The 24,506-nt window shown below is 44.2% G+C and overlaps 1 long non-coding RNA gene across 1 annotated transcript in view; it reads left to right on the top strand.

The window, feature by feature from the left end:
* Positions 1–22,607, top strand: part of LOC118997548 (uncharacterized) — a 160,856-nt gene extending 138,249 nt beyond the window's left edge. The window contains exon 4 of the long non-coding RNA XR_005068681.1: positions 21,874–22,607. This is a non-coding gene — a long non-coding RNA (uncharacterized LOC118997548). The remainder of the gene's footprint in view (positions 1–21,873) is intronic.
* Positions 22,608–24,506: the final 1,899 nt, after the last annotated feature.

A 24,506-nucleotide genomic window follows, 5' to 3' on the forward strand; every position in this document is an offset into this window, starting at 1 on the left:
TATATATCTTACAGATGAGGACATGGTATTCAGAGGGATAAAAGAATTTGCTTAGGTAACACAACTAGAAAATGTCAAGGCTAGGGAAGAACTTCATACCCTTAGGGCCCACTGCTTCCTATAAGGCCATCAATGCCCCAGTTGAGGACAAACCTTGGGGATGGAAGGAACCTCAGTGTTGTGACAATACTGTGAGCACTGGATTCAGGCACCATTTCTAGAACCAGATTTTTTACTCATTAGTTGAGTCCCAGACTCCTTATAGGACCTCCCCTTAATCTAGTAACCACAGAAGCAGTGTCTGACCCTGGCCACAGAAGAGGAGGTTATGTAGTGAAACAATTATAGCTTTTTCCACTTCCCACCTCTTCCTGTGAGTCTAAAATGGCCACAGTAGGCCTTTTATCTTCTGGCAACTTAACTCCCAGTGTTCACTGTGAAGTAGCCTGTCCCGGGGTAGAGGGGAGAAGGCGACATCTGTTGCTGCTCTTGTTGATGCCTTATGGGGCTCCTCATATCCTCAGCCTCCCCTGTTTTGGGTCACAGAAGAAGTGGGAAAGAGGGAGAAAGAATGGGTGAAAGGCTTTGAGAAGCCCTATGGGAAAGAAAATTGTCGAATTTTGTTTGGTGGTGTTGAACTGTGACAGACAGTACGGCCTGATGGTTAGGAGCACACAGGGCTAGGAGCCAGACTGCCTGGAATAAGCTTGTGCGCCATAGTGATCTTGGGCAAACTACTAACGCTACTGGGGCTTCAGCTTTCTTGTCTATGAAATGGGAATGTCAATGCTCCCTACCTCAGGGGTTGTTGAGAGGATTAAATAAAAGGAAGTTTGTGAATAACTTAAAATAATGTCTGGCTTATAGTTAGCTACTATTTAGTTTTTTACTTGGATTTTTAAGTCTATTTTCATGTTCTGACATGAGTATTATGTAAATGCTACTTTTGGAAAAGCTGATGTGGAGGGATCCCGAACAGAGAAGGAATTATAGGTGTGTTCAGTATATACTTTCCCAATTTCAAATATTTCTTTTTGTGATTAGATTATTGAACTTGGGTTTTAGCTATGACACTTTCATTTTTATCTATTTAGGACATGAATAGCTTTTAAATGCTCTTCCTTTCAGGTGATCCTTATCAAGCTGTTGCCTCTCTTAAGAAGCTGCCGTGCTGTCCATTGACTTTTCTAGTAAGCCTGAAGCTCCTCATTTTGCACCGGGTTTCCATCTGCCTCCTCCCAGGCCTCCTCCCAGGCCTGTGCCATGGAGATTCTTTTGCATTCCTCCCCTACATGGACTCTGGGTTACAGCCCAGAATAGGGCCCATGTCTTGCGCTTATCTCTCTCATTCCCATTTCTACCTGTGATGTCCTCCCACCTGTTCTCACCAAAGGCAGGCTCTCTCCTTCCAAACCCCACCTGAGGCTCCTCTGTAGAGCACCCTCCAAGGGTTCTGGGAAGGGCACAGGGGGTCTCAGCCTCAGCCTTAGCCTCAGCCTCAGCCTCAAGGGTTTCCCTCCTCAGCGTATGCCACTTGGAGTGTGTTCATAAGCAGCCATGTGATTTTGCAGCAATTTCTGTGGATGTTCTTTTCTCATTTAGATAGGAAAACCCTTGTAACCCCTCTTCTCCACCTGGGCAGGGTACATGCATTTCTGTTTCTTTTGCAACTAGGTTGGGTCTTTGTAACCAGTAGGTGCTGCTCAGGGAAGGTGTGAGGGGCAGTTGCTGAGCTGAGGATGAAAGCCCAGGATTCAATGAATTTTTTAAGGCCAGAACCCATCAGGTCTGTAATCATAAAGCCTATAAGGCAACCGGAAAAAAATTTTTATAGGATAAGTAGTTAGGTTGTTTAGAAAACATCTCTTCTATCTTCTTGCTCTTCAAGGGCAGAAATTAAAGCCCAAAGAAATTGGCCCTGACATTGCATAGTGAAGACTTTGGGACTGGAGTCACCCTGTACCTCGTGTCCCCTCTGACAGTGTGCCTGGCTACAACCCATCTGCTGCCTAGACTCCCAGCATGGACCACATCTGCCATCATGGGCCACCTCAGCACCCTCCATCTCCCCTAAGTCTCTTTGGGAGGTGCCACCAGAGGGTTAGACACTCAGGAGCAGTTGTTTTGGGTGAAGACTCCTGTAAATCCCAGCTCCTGTTCTCAGCTGCATTCCCTTGGGCAGTTACTCAACCTCTTTAAACCCCAGTTCTACACCTGGAGAAGGGAGAGGATGGTTCCCACCTCAAAAGGCTGGTGTGTAAATTAGGTTGGGTTCTCTGTGTAGGGGTTCCAGCACAGAGCCTGGCAGCAAGGGGTCATCAGCACAGGCTATTAATATTTTACACATAATTTGACTCAAATCCCTGAGTTCTGGAAAGATTTCATTTTAGAAGTTCCTTTCCATAGGCAGAATTTCACATCTTCTTCAGGGCCCGTGCAGCACATTATATGTACACGTACAGGCATTTATCACCTGCTGGTGGGCTGTTCCTCCACTATCATGTCAGGGGCTGGAGAACAGGAATTCGTTCTTTCACCTTCAATTACTGCTTGAAATAAATATATTGAAAGTGACTTTTCCCGCTATTTTAAAATTTTAATTTAATTTATTCATTTTTAAAACAGGCAGTTCTTTCCTGTGGTTCAAAATGCACAGTAAATACATAGAAAAAATTCTCCCTTCTTTGCCTTTCTTTTCCCCAGAGGCAAATAGTGTTGGAGTTTTTAATTGCATATTTTTCCAGAACTATTATTTCTGTGTTTGTATGCAAAGACACGTAAATAGTCTGTTAAAATTCTTTTTGTTCCTCCAACCTTAATGACTCATCTGTGTTGCTGATGTGGTTGTATAGACCAGGTTCTGCAGCCAGAGGGCCTGGGTGCAATCTCTGGCTTGACCACTTACCACCTGTGACATTTTGGTCAGGTTACTTAAGTTCTCTGTGCCTTGTTTCCTGATCTGTAAAATGGGTATGTAGTGGTAGTTGTCCCATAGCATCGTTTTGAAGAAATGTGTATAAAACATTGAGAATGGTGTTTGCTTAAAATAGGAGCTCAGTGATGTCAGCTGTTATTATGGGCTGCCATTCATTTAGTGCCTACTGCAAGCAAGGACTATGCTACCTCCTTTATACTCATCATCTCCTCAGTCAGCCAATAACTCTGAGACAGCAGTACTGTTACTGTTACTGTTCTCATTACACATCAGACTTGGGGCTGATATCTGGTGTCAAGCCCCAGGTTCCTCAGGCAGTAAATGTCAGAGGTCACTTTTGAGGCTGAAGGGCAAGGGCCTATATTATACTCCTTCTTGAAACTTCTTGTTTATATCCTCTTTTTAAGGCCATATTCTACATACATCAGGTGCTCAGTAAAACCTTGGGTCTCTCCTCTCAGTGCCTTTGGTTTGTGTTTCCATCTGAGCAGGATATTTGAGGTTCTAGGTATGTCCTGGTTTGACCCTCAGTTTAGCCCAGAGCCTTATGCTTAGATTCTGCAGTTCCTGCCTGGCATGCCTCTCAGGGGATCTGCTTCCCAATTATCATTCCTTTTTTCTCGTGTTTATATCAGCAGAAATGAAGGAGAGAAAAACCAGCCTTTAACTAGGGTTTTATTACCCATTGACCTCAGCCATCTCCATCTATCTCTCCCTAGCTCTGTCCATTAGTTGTCAGGGCAACACGATGTAACTCCTGGCCTGTTGCAGTTGGCTGAGTTTAATTCTCCACTGTAGCCCCCGCTGGCTGGGTCTGGCCACCCCGGGTACTTGCTGCAGAAGCATTGTCAGGCACAGCCTTGGAAAAGTAAATCAGGAGAATGAGATGGGTTTGTGGGGAGAGACAGATAACTGCTCAGCCCTTTATTCTCAGAGAGTAATTGCAGCTTTAAGTATGGTTCGTGGGTCATTGCTGGAAGTCATGAAGTTGAACACGGTGCAGAACTGTGTGAATGGGTGAACAAGTGAATTTTAAGTTGCTCAGCCTCAGCTGGGCCAAAGCTTTCCTCTATCCTGTCTTGAATCCCTACAGCTAGCTCCTCAAGATGTGATTTCCTGATCCCTGCCCCACCCCTCTGCTTCCCTTTCTGTGTCTCTGACTTTCCAGGAAGAAAGGGACACAATTTTCTGTGTTTACCCCCTACTCACCATGCATAGCACATTTCTGTTCCCACGCCCAGATTCTCATTACTCCCTTCCAAATGGTCCATCTTGCCTCTTTCTGTAGTCTCCCATAGCCTCTGGTGCACCTTTATTTCTTTCTTTTCCAGAGTTTTAAAACATTTCCCAGTATTCTCCTCTCCACTAGCAACTCCTCTGCCTTCAAATATGCACAGGCCTCCTCTACCTTCACTTGTTGCCACTAGAGCTGCCTTTCTCCTTCCAAGGTTTTTTCTAGGAGCTTCTTCTGTAAGTCCAGCCCCAGGAGACAAGGGTGAAGCACACAGTTCTTGTTCTCGAGGGGTTCACAATTGAGCACTGTGACAAAAATGTGACTATGATACTCCATGCTTATGCTCGGATAGCAGGGGGCAGTGCCCTCTTGGGTCAAAGGTGAGGTTGGTGGAAAGAGAGGTCAGTTGAGAAAACAGAATGAGGACAAGTGGGCTTGGTTGGGTATTCAGGAAGTAAAGTCCTAGAGACTTCTGTACTTAGCGTGTACTGTCAAGATCAGGCAACTCCTATAGCTGCAGGTCAGGCAACTCCTATAGCTGCCACTCTTATATCCAGGTCTGCCATCAGGATCTGGAGGTGCGAGAGAGTTAACTCTGATTCTGCACATCTTTTCTCAACACTATGCTCAGTAACGTCATATTGGTAACTTGAACTTAGCCATGGTATGAATATTTACATCCTAGAAATCAGCAAATACTACCCCAAATGGATTTTTCTTCCTCCCTCCCTTCCTTCCTTCCTTTTTTCTTTCCTTCTCTCCCTCCCTTTCTCCCCCTCCCTCCTTGCTTCCTCCCTCCCTCCCTCTCTCTCTCTTTCTTTTCACTGATATACCTGTAAAACATCACAGAGGAAGTAACATTTGCCTTTGGACTTGAGAGACAGGCATATTTCTAGGTGAAGAAAGCAGGAGAGGAAAGGGTGAAAGACTTGTGTTTGCTAGGCCTTTCCTAGTTAAAAGTGATATAAACTTAACTCAAACTAATGCAAGAAAGAACAAATAATTGTATTATCTTATGCCATAAGGAAAAATGGATAGTTTCAGGCATGGCTGGAGTAAGAGTTTCAAATCATGTTATGAAGAATCTTTACCTTTCTCTCAAAAGTACCTCAGCCTGTATCTCCAACTCTGTTATCTCTCTGTCCATCTTCTTCACTGTCTTAGCTTTAATGTCACAAAGGGAGGTATCCTGTGCCCAATTCCAGCTTTTAAGTCCATCTACCAACTGGTTCTACATATAGTCATGTATGTACCCCTAAACATCTACTCTGTCCAGGAGGATGGATATGTGCTAATAAAAAAAGAAGAGTATGTTCTCAGGAGGTTCTGGAAATGTTTTCTAAGCAGGGAAAGAACATGGCTTTTTTGCAAGATTCTAGGCAGTAGAAGGAGAGTAAGAAGTGAACGGGACTGAAGGGTTTAAGGAATGTTAAGATGCTTGGTGTGTTGGCATGCAGGCTTCTCCCGTACATTCATTCCCAAACTTCCAGGATGCATGGCATGGTGGGGGGTGGGACTGACTTTGTCCAGGACTTGCAAGGATCACTATGATAGATACCTATCTGTGTGGATAATTCAATTCCACTCCTTGTTTATAGGGGTGGCTTCATGAGGCATGATTTCATTCTCTTGTCATATAGGTCTAAACAGCTTTAACTTCTGATTCCACACAGGAGTTAAACTTGTACCCTCACAGTGAGGTGGTTTTGACCCTCCATATATTCCAAGGGCTACCACATTGTTTTTTAGCTTAGGAGCCCCCTTAGCAGTTGGTTTGTGAATATGTACCTTCCTAGGCTTTATACCATGGCATTGTGTTTCTAAATCCACACACACACACACACACACACACACACACACGTGTTTATTTATCATCTCTGTGCACTTAGATAAGGGATTGAAGTTTTCAGTGCTTGCTCTGCTGGCTTAAATATAAATCCTCCTTAGTCTGTCTAAGGAGGATTTTCTTTCCATTCCTTTTCTCCGTCTGTGTCAGAGAGGATGACGATTCTCTTCCAGTCATGGGGTCAGCCGTAACATGTAAAATCTGGGGTCTTGGTTGGCTCTTCACTTGCCAGATCATTTTTTCCCTTATATAAACTTTATCCCCCTGAAGACTCCCAAGGGCTCCCTGTTTCTTTCCTATCTAACTCATCTGCGTGGCCTGCAGTGTCCACCAGTATGTCTCCCTGCTCCATCTATCCAACTTGGGTAACCTAACAGGCAATTTGAAGTCATCGTCTCCACATGGTGGTCTCTTGCTAGGTGGTGAAAAGCTTAATGTCCTCTTCAAACCCTGTCAGATATACTAACTCTAGCTAGAGCTACTGTTTGGTTTTACATGTAAAAAAAAAAAGAGTGAAAAACTACAAATTAAATGACAGCTCTTTAGGCTTATTTGTCATGAAATACCATGCAGGGATTAGACAACACCAGCTTCTGCCCTTTCCTCACGTTATCCACTGAACGCACGGGCTGTCTCTCTGGCCTTGAACCGTGTTTGCCAACCTGAGTTAAATTCTCCTTCTGCCTACCTCGAACTTGAATGTACATTCGAAAGTTAGGAGTCTTCAAGAAGTCTCCTCCTGGATTTTTTGGTTTTTTTTGGCTCTCTTATTACCCAGAAATGAGGCACTTTTGTTCGATGTCCTTTAAGTATACTCTGTATTCCGCCTACCTGACTTCACAGCAATGCTTCTGTCCCCCATGGAGGAAGATGGAGTAAAACCTTTTCCTTTAGACCTTTCCTGGGCTTGGCAACACACCTACAAAAAAAAAGAGTCAGATGAGGCAGCTCCCCAGTCTTGCTTGCCTGTTGCACCTCCTCCTCCAATTCAGTGAAAGTAGGGCTGGGAATTGGCCCTACTTTGGGGCTGTCTCCTGGTGCCGGGGATTACCCAGGTGTGACAGCCTATTTCGTCTTCCTCCTTTCTGAAGTTCATGGGTGAGGAGAGAGCAGCAGTTCTGTACTGGGTGTATTCTAGAAGGATGTCCCAATAGACAGGATGCTAATTCTTCTAGATCATATATTTAAAGACTCACGGGTGAGATAAAACATCTTTAAAGCCGAATCATAGTGGGTTCCAGGCAATGACTCCTCCCAGCTAGCTGAGCAATATAGAATAGACCTGTGCTTTAGTTTGAAACTTGTCATTTATTTTCTTGCCCAAGGATTGTCTGCTCAGCTCCCAAGTAATGCTGAACCTCTCTTTAGTGTTTAAAATAATTTCTTTAGTGTTCTTTTCATTCATTGGAAAATGGATTCTTTTCCCTCCAGATTTTGAAGGTAAATGCCTGGGTGGGACAGTGATGTGCGGCCCTCAGTTGAGAGACTATGAGAATTCCAGGGAGGAGCAGGAGCTGGATTCAATCATGTATTGATTTTCAGCCCAGTAAATTGTGGCTGCTTCATAGCAAGAGTAACAAGTGTGCTGTGCTTTTCAGAAAGAGATGTGATCAGCTTTTAAACAATAAAGAGGAGCACTGCTGTGCAGCGTGATTTGATTTAAATCTGTGTGAAAGCCAGTGGTGGGTTTAAAATAAACAAAGCAACATTAAAACCCACCACCACACCCAGAGCCCCATGTTAACAGTAACACAATGAAACAGATTTGGGGACTTAAACCATCCAAGGTAAATTTTAAAGAAATTGAATTCCTTTGAGGATAACAGACAATATTTAGCTAAAATAGCTCAGTGGCTACACATTTAGTCATCCCTTTTCCAGGCTTGTGGGAAGAATTCAGTACCCAAAAGGCCCTCTGATGGGCAGTAATGCAACACTGTGGGCAGGAGGCCTCCTTTTCCTTTAGGAGTGTTGGTCTTTGGGACTGAGGCAGCACAAGGTTGCCTGGCTGGGGCTCCCTCTCTCCTTACTCTGTGCTTTGCCTTGAGTGTCCTAGCTGCTCCTGCATCGGCCCCTCCTCTGGGGTTCTAGTGTTGTGGGTCTCAGCTCTAACCTCACTCTTTCTGAGCAGAGGAACTGAGCTCACACCCCTACGGTCTCCGTGTGGTGGTTTCTGCTCCTGGTGATGTCCCTGGGGAATCTGACTTTGTGCTCTTAACCCCAGGCTTATGGGGTCAGGGTTGTGTGTTTTCTGTTCTATTCATTAATGGTGGGGAGTTCTGAGCTGCCCATTTTTTGTGGGTCTAAGACTCCGTGGAATCGCCATGCTGGAATGTGCCTCTGGTCACCGGTGGACTGGGCGGGCACAAGGGCAGATGGGCTCATCCTTGCCTAAAACTGAGCCTGAGCCGTAGAGCAGTGCCTCTCTTTTTCAACCCTGGGAAAGTGTGTTTGGATGTGTCTGGATAAGAGTTTGAGTCTCTTTGTATGTCTTTTTTCTTTCTTCTTTGATTTTCTCCTGTCCCTTCCTCCTGTTTATACTGGCTCTATGTTCATCGCCTCGAGGAAGGCGCAGGGCAGAGTAAAAGGCAGATGTTGTCAGCAAGACAATTCCCTTCTTGGACTTTGTTTTAGAAGTATAATTCTTAAAGGAAGAGGATAGATCAAAAATAACAGATAACTGGACCCAAATTCCTGGCCTACCTTGGTGAGGCAGTGAGGTCTCAGTGAACACAGCTGTGTGGTGCAGATGGGATCCCTGGCTGCCTTCCAGGGAAAGGCTCATATACCATGCTCGTGACAGAAATAAAGAGCTGCAGTCACAAAAGGGCCACATGTACAGGGACAGTGGCCATCTCACTGGTCACTGATATAAACAGATGAGCAAGGGCCATGAGGGAATCCCATCTTCAATATTTTGGCACAGGGTAAGAACTTAGAAGTAAATGGGTCACAGTTTGCAGAAGTGGAAAATAATTCCAGGGACTAAGGTTTACTTAGTGTCAGAGAAAACAAATCCTGTCTCATTTTCCTCTTGAGCACATAGGAAAACACTTCCAAGCGTCTTGCATTTAAGGCCAGCTAAGAGCTGTAAGTGGAAGTGATATGAATCACCTCCATGCTTAAGCAGGGAAAAGTCCTGGTGTCACCCTCCAGCTTTTTACTTCTCCCATCATGTGTTGAGATGACAGAATCACATGGTATGGCTCTCCACAGCCTGGGTCCCTGAGTGACCATGGAGAGCACATTCTCCTGCTGACCTGTGCTGGTCATGTAACATACACAAGAAATAAGCCACTGAAGTTCAGGGTTAATTTATTTCTGGCAGCAACACCTGATCTGACTAACTTGGTAGAAAAGTTATGAATTAAGTTAAATTGCAGAAAGTACAGTACAATTTTCGATATCCCCAAATTTGTGGATTGGGATTCATGCCTGCCAGAAGGGTATTTGCTGCACTTGCATCTTCTCTGTTCCTTGTATATTCTCTGCTCATGCTGCAGGGTTTAAGCTTCTCTGGGTTTGGGGCTATAATGAAGTCACCAGTCACAAGGCCCCTCATCCCAGCATGGACCGAGAGGAAGTATATGAAACAACCTACAAGTGCAGTTTCTTGCCTTCTGAAGATGCACAACCAAAGTGTCAATTCTCTTTCCTCCTCTGTGACCTCCACCTTTCTCTGATGGGATAGACAGGAAAGCAGGTGGGAAGCATGACGGGCACAAGAAAAAGCATTTCCCTCACTTGCTGAGTACCCTCTGGTGCCAAGTCCTGTGCTGGATCTGGGGCACAGAGAGGAACCAGAGACTACCCTTGATCTCAGGTCTAAGGGCATCAAGAGAGAGAGAGATACAGTCACAACCATCATACAACACATAAGAACAGAGTACTAAGTGCTGGGAAGAACAGAAAAGAGATTTGGGGAAAGTGTGCCATAGAAATCAAGTTGGAAAGAAAATAATATGAGCTAATGTTTGATGATCGTTCACAATGTGTGCAATGCTTTACATATAGTATCTCATTTAATTTTCACAATGATTCTGAGAGGCAAGTGCTACTGACCCCATTGTATAGTTCGAGGTCCTTTTCTCTTTACAGTCCAGGTACCTGTAGGGAATGAGGAAATGAGAGTTGTTCTGATTATTCATCCCTGGGACACATGAAATATTCTACTCATAACTGCCATGCTGGAGGTTTACCAACCCCACCAGCTCCCACATACCCAGAAAAGTTTGAGCTCAGTTTCTGTGATCAGTTTCCACTTGTCAACTTAGAGCCAGTGATGAGCCCTAGATGCAGCATGGATAAGATTTTCAACTTCCAAACAATGGATGTCTGAGAAAAGCCTAGACATGAGTGGAGCATCTACAGTATGTCAGGGATTATAGAAACAGTATGCCATTCCAGTGCCTTCTCCAGTTTATAGGAGAGAATCCTGAGGTTCAGAGAGGGACAGTGACTTTCTTAGGAGAGAGGTTAAGTGGCAGCATCAGGATTAAAACTCAAGTCCCCTGACCTATTCCTCCCAACCAGTGTTTCCCAATCATGAGGCCTTGTGGAATTCCTGGTGGTGTGAGCATCCCTGGCCACTGAAGCATCTGACATCAGGAGCATCTTTATCAGGGATAAACAGATAAGGATGTGTGATTAGAGATGCAGTAGTGATAGCCAAGATTATAGAACCCTCTTAAGGTAAGGTGATGGACAGATGACTATTTCAACCACTCATTCACTCATTAAGCATTTATTCAGGTTGCCAGTAGGTGCTGACCCCTGTACTAAGATCTGAAACTATTGCCAATAACTGGCTGGATCTTGTGGCTCTTGCTGGTGAGATGACCATGGGCACATTTCAGAAGGAGCCCTGGAACTTGATGAATGATTTTTGATGAAATGACAGTCTCATTTTAGGGGTTGGTGTTGGGGCTAAGCTAAGAGGAGGTCAGGTGGATGAGGCTGGGAGCTCTGCAGTGGAGTGGCTGTTCTTGAACCCATCCTTACTTCCAGGGCTGAGGATGCTGTTAACCTGTGACTCATCTCATGGAGCACTGAAGTTCAAGGTTGCTTTTCGTCCATACCCAGCGAGGGCTGGTGTATGCTGTTCGAGGCCTTCTACCTCCACTGTCCTCCACTGGCTTGGCTTGGGGCCTTGGTGCCAGAGAGTGACTTACCTTCTGATCTGGGTACAGACATCCCTATGGGATCGGTGTGTTCCTGGGCTATATTTCTGACCGCAATTGAGTCTGCTGCACAGCTGGTTCCATGGGACCCACATTAGGGTCTGCAGTGGATTTTCTGAAGCCCCAGAGCTCACCATTGAGGATGGCTATGTTTGGGGAATTCTTGGATTGCAAAGCCATCTCCCTGCTTTGTTACCGACTTCCTGAAGGGCCCTGGAGCGTATATGCAGACCCAGCAGAGTGGCTGTGTAAAGGGAAGTCCTGGCTGTAGGGGATACCCCATCTATTCAATAGAATTCAGGCTTCTTCTCTCAACTTCTTACAGATCCAGTGAAAATTCTGGGACATAGCTTTAAAGAACCATAAGATTCTTGCAAGGCTGCTGTCTGCAAGTTTAAAGCCAGTACCAATTTGGAAGTTCAGAATGTCACCTGGATCTCTGCACAGGATTGGATTTGGACACCAAAGAGAACTGTTAGAGACCCTGAATTGTGAGAAAGCCAAGCTGTGTCAACAGTCTAGGTGTCTGGGTCCTTTCTAGGTTCAGATACTGACCTACCCAATGAAATGGCAGAGGACTCCAGCTCTGTGACTTTGAGCAAGAGTTTGACATCAGTTTCTCTTCTCTAATATGTGGATTGAGAGATTTGTTATCTAACACTTATTACTAAAACAATATGATGTGACCTTGGGCATCCTCTCTTCACACAAACACATTCAACAAACTTTTACTAAGTCCTGATGTGTAAAATAAGGAAGTGGGACCAACAGGCTCTAAGCCTTCCCACTTTGTCTGCCTAGAATTCTGAGTCGAACTGACGCTTGAGGCATTCTCTGTTACAGTTTCCACCTACAAGCTATCCCTGGCTCAGCCCCAGACATATCTCTGGCTGAAAGTCATAAATCTGGGTGGCTGAACATGCTACAGAAATAAACACAGTATCAACACTCATATTTACATATAATCATATCTATTTGCCTAGCACAATCACATTCATTTTCTTGACTCAGGAAGACATTTGTTTGATAAGAGGAGCGCACTCGAGACCTCATCTCCTGCACCTTCCCTTTTGTGGGGTGTGGTGTGGTGTACACTCCAGTGTGTCTGTGGCCTCCTTGAGCTCCCTCTGACCCCTGCACTCATGCTATCGATCAGGTCAGGGGCAGAAGTGAGAAGGGCGTCACCTGTAGTGCTGGGGGTGGGGCAGGGGTGGGGCGAGGAGAGCCCACAATATGGGCCGCGCAGAGGGGAAGCCCATCAGAATTACACTGGTGAGACTCAAGAGAGGCACTGCTGGCAGGCAGAATGAAGAAGTCCCTTGTCTGGTACTAAATAGTCTTCCCCTTGGTTATTTGTCATGGAGTGATCTCAGCAGGTCACTATCATGTTGCCACTTAGCCATCAATTAACAAATGTCTACCCCTTGGGTCATTTCTCATAAATCAATTTCCCCATCCCCTCACTCTTTGGTTATTTTCTTTTAACAGCCTCTCATCACAGTAATTTATGAAGCCCCATCATCCAAGGGCAAACACCACTCTTGCTCTGAATCCAGGAAAAGGCTTTTGTGGAATTTTAAAGGACCCGTGCAAGAAAATTGCACAAGGTAGGAATACTTTGTTAGATTACACCTTTCTGAGCTAGGGTTATATTCTTTTTTCTCCAGCCCCGTCCCACAAATGCAAGGGGCAAAGAGCTCTGGGGTGGGAGTGGGTGAGTCATTGCATTGGGCATGGCTTGCGTTTTCCCACTTGAATTTCATGCTCTTGTTTCTCTTCATATTTATTACCACTTAAGGCTCATTTACATTCCTTCTCTGTCCACAGTGATCAGAGCAACACCTCCCAAATTAGCATCATTTGCAAGTTTCATTAACATGCTGTTTACTCTCCCTCTCTCAGATCATTAATAAAGATGACCCCATGCACCCTACCTCTCCCCCAACTCCATATATTTTCATTTGTCATCACCCTTTGTTTGCACACTTTGAGCCAGTTTTAAATTTATGTGGCGGCACTCCTTACTAAGCCAATTTGAATTAATTTTGAGTGTAACACTTTATGCCACTATATCAAATGCTTTTCTTATAACTGCATGCATTCCATCACTAGTACTCCCACCATCTCTCTGTTTGGTATTCAGGTGGAAAACTCTCAATTCTGCCTGCCATTTTAGTTCTTTAAAAGTCACTGTATCCTCTGTACTGACTGGGGACTTTTCTCCTAATTTTTCGGTTATTTTGAAATGATTGATGTCACGAAAGAAAGGATTTGGAGAGCTATTTATGGCAATCGATAGCTTTCATCTTTCTTTCCCACACCTGCTATTATGGTTGAACAAGTAATTTTGGTGAAATCCCTTCACGTTTCAGGATGCATGAGATCTGGATCTCCTGTTTTGAAGGCTATAGATTTCTAAAATATTCCTTCCCTTTGTTTGAAACCATCTGAGTATTTTTAAAACATGTATGCAAATTTTGAAGACATTTTAAGTGCTGGTATATCATGGATTCTCAAGAAATTTTTTTGAGTTAATGAAATTAATACAATAAATAAATCCATCAGTCATTGTTATTTCCTCCAATCTGCACCGTTTTCTCATTTTCTGACATGGTGAACAGTTTTTAAAAAACCAAGTCTGCTAGCAGAAGATAGGTGTACTATTACTCATTTATTTATTCTGCATATATTTATTGGGACTTTACTTTGACTAGACACTATTCTAGGCTTAGATGATATTTCAGTAAACAGGAAGAATCTTTCCCTTCTAATACAGTTTGAGAGAGAGACAGTGAGCAAATATAAGACACATAATGTATGATTAGATTGTGATGTGTTATGAAGAAAAATTAAGAGAGTTAAATAAAGATACTGAGATTTTGTAGTATTCAGAGGCTTGTGTGTGTGTGTGTGTGTGAGAGAGAGAGAGAGAGAGAGAGAGAGATTGATCCATGTTTCAGCTCCAAAACTTTCTCTGGGAAGATGTATAATTTCCAGATGCTCTGTGGGTAGAAATAATGACATGGGACTGAGAATTTCTTTATGAGAGGTGGTTAGCCAGGCCCTACTTGAGACCCAAATGTGTGCATGTGCAGACGTGCTATTGCTAGGCCAGACTCTTGACTCTCATAGCTCTTGGGACCCTCCCATTTCAGGTGTCTTTGGCAGCACACAAGGAGTGTCATCCTTCTGACCTTTGTGAAGATGAACTAAGAATTGGTGGAGAACACTGAGTTCACTCTGTGAACTGCACCAGGCCAAATGGTCAACTTAGTATGAAGCTATATGCAGGAGTCTGCAGCAGATCTGCAGTGACCATAAATTTGAATAAGATAGAAGTGCTATGAGGACCTCAGTTTCTTTCTGAGTCCAGGCCTACAGAGCGCCCCCTACTGGCTGTGCTCTAGGTCACTGTTAACAAGGATCATTTTCCTTAAGTGGGGCCGTTTATGCAGTAAATTTCATGATGACTTTTCATGATGATTGTTTTTAGATCCCCCCTTAATTCCCCTATTTCATTTTATCTTTATAATGTCCTTTTGTAGAAGAATGACTAAGTCGCTTTCACACTGAGAACTCTAAGATGGTATGTCTCCACCTTCAGGTAAAGTTTAAGCGCTTAGCCCAGCTCTCCAGGCTGGTGCCTTTCCAGCTGTTAGGCCTCATCACCTGCCATTCACTGTTGTTCTGCCCTTGAGTTCTAAAAGGACGAAGTTACCTATGCTCTTCACTCACTAATGTAGGTCCTGCCTCTCTGTCCTTCTGATGTTCCTTCTGAGTGCAATGTCCTCCTCCCTCTTCACTTTTCAACTCCTTCCTATCTAGCTCTTACGCTGGTCTTAAGTGCTGTGTTCTCCAATACTCAAGCCACCGTTCTTACTTCAGCACCCTGGACATCTCCCCATCTTCAGTCTGTCACCTGGCTGGCAGGGTTCCAGCTTGATAGAAACATTGTCTTATTCATTTTTGTATCTACACCACCTAATGCAGTCCTACGCACAGAATAGACATTCAGGAAATATTTGTTGAACTAACCTGAACTTGAGACGGGGAGAAGAAACAAGAAGTTATCAACTCCACTTTGCTGTTGAGGAGACTGAGGAGGGTAAGAGGAGGGCCTGCTGCAGGAGGGTGAGAGGCATAACAGAGGTCATCCAGGGAGTGCTGGGGTGGGACCAATTTCAGAGTTCAAGGTGATGGGCACCTTATCCACCAGAGAGTCTGATTTCCCATGTGATTTGAAGGCGCTGTGAACTTTCAATACTCAGCCAGTCTCTCAGCACACAGGCATCATTTTTTGTTCAAAATATTTCAGATCTGCAACTAATGATTTTTTGGTGATTATCACATTTATCAGATGACCTAATTTTGTTGGTGGAGTTAATTCTTTTGTGAAAGTTCTTATTCATTTTCAAGTTAAATAAGGTCTGACTTTTATCCCCAAAGGAACTTATATTTCAAACCCCTGATTTGAGCAGGATTTGGTTTGAGTTTGGGTTTGATTCATCTCTTTGATTAAAGGCTTATCTTCTAAATAACATGTCCTAATAGTTACTCTTTCCCTTTTAAGACCTTCTAAATTTAGATATATGAAATCAATTACAGCTTTCAGAATGTTCAGTTTCTACTCTGGTCCTAGAATTTGGTCTCTAAGAGATGTTGATTTACGTCCTGGGGGATCATTTAAATTTTGCATTTTCCTGCTTAATATCCATACCCGTTGGGTGGGGTAGAGGAACTCTGGGAGGAGCCTGCTGGCTGACCAGGAGCCACAGGTTGGGCATTTAGCCTTCTCAGAGCTTGGGCATAGCCCACAGGGACCTCACTATAGCAGCAGGTAGAGGGCTGTCCTGCAGTAAGGTAGCTGGTGCACAAACAAACCCGTGAGAGCATTGCAACTGTGGACACCCAGGTAATGGAGTGGAACCTCTGAAAATGTGCTGTGGTGACATGAAACCTGCAAGGGAAGGGGCTATTTTTCAATTCCTTTTCATTTTTGCCACTTCCAGAGGTGATCATGAGATATGGGGAGATATGGAATGTCATTCATGCATCATTTCAGTGTATATTTAGTCAGCACCAGCTGTGGGCCGGGCACTGAGCCACACTGTGCATGTGGGGTGAGCAGGCAGATGTACCCCTTGTCCTGACCCTGCAGCCATTGGGAGTGAGAAAGGAGAGAAGCCATTATACTCACAATTTTTAGGTTACACTTAAAAGTCTATTTTGACGCTAAGAGAAATATTCTTTGCAGAGTCTCAGAGCTTGGAGGTAAGCCTGTGATATTGTAAAACCTACAGGCGAGGAAAAGGAGCAAGAGGGCTTCTTTCCTCAGATACATGTCTGCCTCTCTCACTGAGTTCCAGCCTGTCAACCCTAACTGCTCACTTGTCCTCCCCACCCCAGACCCTCCTCCCCAAATGTGGGACTGTAATTCTGGATCCCTGAGGCCCAACAATCAATTTTGGGCAGATATAGTGTTAGGTATGACCCCCAGCCTGAGGTTGTTTAGATTTTGCAGGGCCGAAGCTTTCCTTGGCTCAATCCATGGACGTGAGGCTCACCAGTATTAGGGTAAACATCCTTGGGAGAGGAGTAACCATTTACCTGCTTGAGAGTAGACTCATCAGAGTGGCCTAGAAGTCTCCATTTACAACCTACAAACAATGTAGGGTGATGTAAGCACAGACTAGCTCTGCCTAGAGAAGGAGCTCTTAGCTGCAATCCTTAGGCTTAGCTTTAGAGGGGTTCTCAGTGTCATTTAATCACTTGTAAAATTTATTTTGTATGTGTGTAACTATATCTGCATTTTTTTTGGAGAAGAGAGTCTGGTTTTCATCAGATTTCTGATAGGGTAAATGGGTCTTGATTTCATTCCTTGGTTCCTCTCTTTACCATCTGGATTGGGGGAAGTCATTTGGGCTCTGTCTTCATCTAGAATGGGTTGTTCTGAAGTCAAAATGAGAAAACATAAGTGAACTATGAGGCTTGCAAACCACATGCTACTGCACGCCTGAAACACCCATGTGTTCCCCATCACTTTCTCTTCTCCCCGAACCCCCTCTTACCTCCCCAACCCTGGCTAATGTGTAACTGTTCTTAAGGCCCACTTCCAGTAACACTTTCAAGTGCATGCCCTGTCTGTCTGGCTTGCTCCCTCTGGGTAAGGTGCTCCTTCTCTGTGCTCCCATCACCCCCTCTTAGCCGATCTCTAGTAGTGCACATTTTACTCTGTTGCAATACTTTATTAACTGACCTACCCAGATTGTACCCTCCCTGAGGTCAGGCATGGTGACTTGGTTGTTTTCTCTGCCTGGCACAGTGCAGTTTTAAAGTAATTTTGCTCAATCGATAAAGTGTTAGTTAATTTATTTTTAAATTGTGTTTTAATGAGCTAACTACTAATCATTTTTATCTATTCATCAAAGGCAGACTTAATTCTCTTTACCATGTGTAAATGAAAGTGATAAAATGGAATCCTTTAAGAGCATCTTACTACTTGCCTATTAGGTTTGCCTTCTAGCAAATTAGTCTGAATTAATGAGGGTTCATCTCCCTCTGCTGAGGGAAGCAGGGAATAAGGCAGTTGCACGCTGCCATGTCAGGACAGGCATTGTGCCCAGCCCCAGTGACCGCCCTGCTTACTCGCAGAGCAGCACATGCCTCTCCAGCCCGTTACCTGTGGCACAAGCTGCCCATCAAGATGGGTAGGTCTGGGGCCCTGAGCTACACAACGTGAGAAAGTGCCCCAGCTGGCCTCATCTAGGCAGCACATTATTGGGACAACAGATTTTCTTCAAGTCTACCTCTTGGTCCCCTTCTTAGGCACTACAGTCTTCTTCTACCCATTTTCTTTGCTACTTACCGACAGGTTATTCCAAGTGGATGTGTCTTCTGAGGCTCTTCCTGACTTCTTCATTTATTTTGTCTCCTGCTCCCATTGTAGGAAGTGCCCACATTTGCCCCCCTGCCTGCTTTTATTTCTATTACTGGAAGGGAAAAAAAGAAATTATGTGCTTCCCACTGACTCCTGCTCAGCCAGCGCTAGACATTGTGTATACTGATGTAATGTTACCGAGGAGGAAATTGTTAAGAGGATGAAGCTAATTTTCTAATTCACACCTGGAAAGCAAATCTGATGGTGCTCGCACAGATCTTTAATGAAATAACATTGTTTAAGAAGTTTCCAGAGAAATTCATTACTAATTGATTTTTGAACTGTGGAAAAGATAACAGAGAGATGAGATATTAGCCTTCATCTGGCCCGACTCCCCAGCAAGCATCCTATTTCCTTAGTTCTCTTTCCCATAGAAAATTGATAGCTGCTTCCTGAATTAGCATTGCAGACGGTAGGGCTCACAGAAAAGCACATTTGAATGTGATGTGTTTTCTTTCTACCTGTTTTCCTTTGTTTGGGCCCTGCCATGAGGTCTTGTGAAAGCCAAGGGCTTCCATGGTAGAGCTGGAAGACTTTTTTTGTGACTCAGGTAAAAGGCAGTCAGTGGAAGAAATGGACTTGGGCAGTCGGTTGGGTGTTATAGAAAATGACAGTCCTGTAGTGGGGACATTGGGGCATAGACTGCCTCTGATCTCCAGGGGTTTCCCAGACCTCTCGCATCCCTGATATGCCTTGTTTACATACACATATGAGGTCTGTCCAGAAAAAGTCCAGCCATTGTTAATATAACGAGAACAGTTTGTGTGACATCAATGTGACCTGGCAGCCAAGGAGAGTGGACTGGAATGCTCATGTGTGAACAATGATGACTTCACTGTACTAGTCAGTGGGGTTGGTAGATGCCACCATTGAGTGAGCATGTGTACTCTATAGCTGTTACATTTAAAATGACTGAGAGAGTAGAGCAATGAATCTGCATTGAATTTTGCATTAAGCTTGAACAGTCCTCTGAAGAAATTATTTGGATGACTCAAAGACTGCAGCTATGGGTACCTGGTGATTGGCTCCTTTATCATGACAATGCACCTGCTTACGCATCACATCTCATGCAGAGTTTTTTGGTGAAACATCCAATCACCCAGGTGATTCAGCCCCTCTACAGACCAGATTTGGTGCTCTGTGACTTCTGGCTTTTCCCAAAACTAAAACCACCTTTAAAAGGGAAGATATTTCAGACCATTGATGATACTCAGGAAAACACAACAGGGCAGCTGATGGAGATTGGGAGAACTGTGTGAGGTCCCAAAGTGCCTACTTTGAAGGGGATTGAGGTGTCATTGTCCTATGTACAATATTTCTTGTATCTGGTATCTTCATTAAATGTCTATTTTTCATGTTACGTGGCTGGACACATTCTGGACAGATTATGTATATATTCTTTGATAGGAACCACTGACATTTATTTTTGTTCTTATATTAAGTAAAACTAAAAGCAATTTTAAAATAAGACTTTGTTTAAAAAATTGAGCTGAAACATTCAATCCCATTAAAAATAGAGTACCAGCTATGCAAAGCCAACACCATGATATGTATGTAGCGTAGTTCCTCTTCACACAGGTTGCCATACTTACCTATCCATCTTCTTTAGAACTTTGAAATTCTGTTCCTATGTGTTGGGCTCCTGGGCTAACCACAGAGGAGGGGTTCTGGTCTTCTAGATAATGTACTCCATGAGTTGTCTCTGAATTTAAAGGAATTATGGGGACCAGCAGTGTCCCAGATCTCATGGGAAGCAGTTTTGATTTGAAAGGCCTTACTCCACAACTGGACTGCAAACATATGAAGGCAGATTGATTCTCCTTGAGGTACCCTCCATAAACCCAGCCAGTAAATACTCTTTGCCAGGCTCTGCATATCAGGGATACAATAGGACCTAATTTTTCCTTGAAGAGCTCATGGCTAGTGAGATGGAAACACTATGATGAGGAGGTGCAGAATGCTATGACATCCTTGAAGGCAGGTATCTCATTCAGTCTCCTGTCTGGGGTGAGCCTCAGAAGAAGAACAGCTATGAGATGGCTCTCATTAACCCTTCCCTCTCCAAAGTCTCCTATGTTCCTTAGTGGCCCCTAGCATTGGCTTTTGATATAGAAAAATCCTATTTATTATGTCAAAAGTGTTCTTTGCATTATTTTCCTGACCTTCGTCAATCTATTTTTAACTCTGCTCTGTCCTCATTCCCCAAATCTCCCATCTTTGCTCTTACTCAGAATCTACTGGACTAGTTCTCAGTGTGGTGTTGATGTCAATAACAGCTTCAAAATTCACCCTTGAATTGCTGTTTTCATTTAAAATTTTCCTTAAAAAGGTTAATAGAGGGGCAGGGGACCTCAAACCCATGCAGGGGGTGGGGGAGGCACTGAGGATGTGGATGTGCCCTTGACTCTTGAAGTCATGGTGACTCATGAGGGAGCTGCCAACTTTGAGTACTTGCAAAGTTAGTTTTTTGGGGTGATGCAGATGTTTGGAGCCTCTTGGAAACCTGATTGGGGTGTGTGGGTGGGTCTGGAGTTCTGTGTCTGGTCCAGGACAGCCAGTGGGAGACCTTGTTCTGCCAGGGTGATGGTGACTAACCTGGGAGCATTAGATTCAAGGTCTATCTCTGCCACTGTCTATTGTGGGCAAGGTCTTGTCCCCTCAGTCTCTGCTTCTGTAAAGCTCAAGGGTAGCTCAACCATTCTAGGAATGTCTGTAATGGATGTATACTCCCTGTATTAGTCAAGGTTTTTTTCTGGAAAAATTATAGAATATATACATACATATATATTTATTATAGGAATTGGCTCATTCTTTACTCAGGTTACTGCATCAAATGCTAATCTCTTCCAGAAACACTCTCACAGACATACTCAGAAGTAATGTTTTACCATCTATTTGGGTGTCCCTTAGGCCAGTCATGCTGACACATAAAGTTAACCATCACACTCGCTCTCCCTTCTCAGGGCAATTTATGGGAACCCCGTAGCATCCTCCCTGAAAGTGTATTTTTTAAAGATTTTATTTATTTATTTTTGGAGAAGGGGAGGGAAGGAGAAAGAGAGGGAGAAAAACATCAGTGAGTGGTTGCTTCTTGCATGCTCCCCACTGGGGACCTGGCCCACAACCCAGGCATGTGCCCTGACTAGGAATTGAACAAGCAACCCTTTGGTTCGCAGGCTGGCACTGAGTTCACTGAGCCACACCAGCCAGGGCTGAAAGTGCATTTAATCAAGGCTGTTCCCATACCTTTTCACTTAGTTTTGTGAAAATAATATTAGTGGCTAGGATGTTAATAACATTCTGAAATTATATGGGATTCTTGTATTTTGCAGTGTTTTAGAGCCCATAATCACTTTGGCTCTTCATGTCATCCCTCTGAGGTGACATAGATTGAACACTTACTGTACGTACTTTAATTCTTCACCTCATTTAACCCTCTCAAAAATTCTGTGAGGCAAATATGATTATTATCTGAACATTGCAGATGCAGAATCTGAAGGTCAGAGAAGTAAAGTGCCAGGCCAGGGAAGGGGCAGAGACATTCAGCTTGGGTAAGTCTTAGCGCAGAGTTCTGTTCCATAGCAGTAGTGTGCCCACTTGCACCTTGTTTGAACACCGGATATTCCAGCGATCTCTGAGCCAGGTATGCACTATTGCTATGCAGTGACAAGTGGTGGGAGGGCTGCTGTGCTTGTAGGTCTGCACACCCCATAATACTAGGCCTTTGTGGTTTGCCCACAGGGCAGCATGGCCCAGCAGAGTTGGATGAGCCTGGGGGCGGGACACGGATGCTGTTCACTGGATCAAGTAGCTAAGGGTCTGAACTGGGGAGGGGGGCAGCATGAAGAGAGAAAATGAAAACATTTATGTCATCTGGTGGAGAATGATTCAAGGAATGGAAGTTTTAGAGCAATCGAAGAGAAGTTTGAATAGTTGAGAGGATGGCTTTGGGGGCGACTAAAGATCCAAGGAGTCACAGGGGAGAGGGAAGGAGACAATACTTGTTACTTCTTAACCAGCATAAAAGAAAATTGGAGGGAGACTGAATGTCTTTGCGTACATATTTGGAGGTGGTGGTAAGCTCTTGTAGAATTGCACTGAAGACAGTTTACAGAGGACTGGGGTTAAATTAGAGCTTTGCAGCAGGTGGGAGTTTGGTTAGGTGCTAGGAAGGATTTCTCTGATGCAAGGTGTTTCTAACACTGTTAACAGATATAGCGAGGCTGCTTCTGGTCAGTAGGATAGCTGCCAAGCCACTTGGTGACCCAGCACTCTTGGGCACCTTTTCTGTGTTTGGATGTTTGGGGAATTTCTTGCCTTCTGAGTCTGCCTCCTGGAGAGAAGACAGAAATGGGCTTTACCAGCTTCTCTTGAATGGAGTACAGGCTTAAGATTCTTCCAACCAGATGCACCTGTGTCAGGTTTCAGTTAGGAAGCCAGTGATGCTAGGAAGCTGGTGTCTGGAAAAGTCCATTCTGGCCAGGGAAGGGGCAGAGACATTCAGCATCCAGAGTTAGCTATGAAGTGTACAGTATTGCTGAGACCTGTGACTTCTCTGCCTGTGGGGATGCTGGCAAAGACCCCATGGGAGCAATCTGGAGGGTAGCATAATGTTTCTGGATTCAGGGCTTCCCAGAGATGCCGAGAGGTAGCACTTTCCTTTAACAAACATGTTTTCCACTTAAATCAGTGAGGGGGAGTTCTTTTTTTCTCAGCTGAGAACCTTGACTGCTGCAACAGGTAACGGAGAGAGCTTATAAGTCTCCAAGTCTTTTAGGAATAGAAAAAGCACTCAGCTGTCAGTTCAGCATGCTCAGAGTTTGTATCAGTCAGGGTTCTTGGTTGCAAACAACAGAAACCAACTGTGGGTATTTTAAACAGAAAAAGAGTCTGTTGGAGGCTCAGAGATGCAGTAGGAGGCTAGAGAATCAGCTTGAAATATGGGCAGACACCAAGAGCTTGAAGTTAGGAACGATGTCAAAACAGGGCAGCTGGGCCAGAGTGTAGTAGCCTTTGCTGTCCCAGGGTACCACTTGATCTGCCACTAGACACGAGGAATTAGGTGCCCCTATGGCTCCAGGAATAAACCTGACTGTCACAGGGTCATCATATTACTCACTCCAGCTTCTAGATGGAAGAGTTTAACTGCCTTAGCTTCCAGGGAATACAGACAAGCAGAGTCAACTCACTGTGATCTTCTGGGTGGGAGGCTTGGTACTGTACCTTCCCAGTACAAAGCAACATTACCTTAAAGAGAAGAGACATTAGATACAACAATAATAGATGCCATATCAGGGCATATGTCCTTAGCTCTTGGTGTTGTAAGGGGTTGATCTGCAAGAGACAAATACAGGACACACTCCTAACAGATGAAGAAGGCTCCATGCTGCAAAATTTACAAAGGGACAAAACCCTCTCTTTCTCCCCATCTCAATTTCATTGTTTATTTTTTATGTATTCTATTCCCTTTTAACAGTCTATTCCTTTTTTTTAGGATTCTAAAGCATCCACTGGAGCATCCACTACCTCATCTGGGCATGTCCGAGACAGGTATTAGTGATACAGACGTGAACTAAAAAGGCAACTTCTACTATAAGGAGCTCAGTCGGTGAGGGGGCATCTATGTAAACAGACAATTACAATATATGTCATTTTTTTCTTGCTGTGTAACAAATTGCCCCAAATTTAGTGATTTAAGGTTAGCTCGCAGTTTTGTGTATTCGGCGTGGCACATCTTCGTGGGGTGCCACAAGGCTGAAGTCAGGGTTGCTGGCTGGATTGAGCTCTTGTCTGGAGGCTCTGTGGGAAAATCCATTTCCAGGCTCATCCTTGTTGGTGGCAGAATTCAGGTCTATGAGGCTGTAGGACTAGAGTTCCCACTCTTATGTTGGCTGTCAGCTGGAAACTGCTCTTAGCTCCTAGGTCCTTACAGCAACTCCTAGTCCATCTTAGTAACACAGAAGCTCATTGGGTTGAGTCCCTCTCATGCTTGGATTCTCTGTGACTTTCTATTTACCAACCAGCTGAAGAAAACTCTGTTTTTAAAGGGCTATTGTGACTATGTTAGGACTGCCTGGTTAATTTCCCTATTTTAAGGTCAACCATATAGCATATACACTATAACATTGTGGGAATAAAATCCATCATATTCATTCTCCCAGAGATTATGTAAAATTTACATTGGGGTAGGGTGGGGAAACCTTAGGAGATATCTTAGAATCCTGCCTATCACATAAGATGAGATGTGCTAAGCAGGAAAGTATCCACAAGGAATGTTGGGAATACGAGGGAGGGAGTCTGATCCTAGATTTGGAAGTGTGGGAATTCTTTTTGGAGGGGTGTCCTTTGCTCTAAAATAAAGGCTGAGAAGAACT

The sequence above is a fragment of the Sturnira hondurensis genome, unplaced genomic scaffold, assembly GCF_014824575.4.
Source record: "Sturnira hondurensis isolate 20B ecotype Veracruz unplaced genomic scaffold, ASM1482457v3 Scaffold0013299, whole genome shotgun sequence".
In the NCBI taxonomy this organism is placed as follows: domain Eukaryota; kingdom Metazoa; phylum Chordata; class Mammalia; order Chiroptera; family Phyllostomidae; genus Sturnira; species Sturnira hondurensis.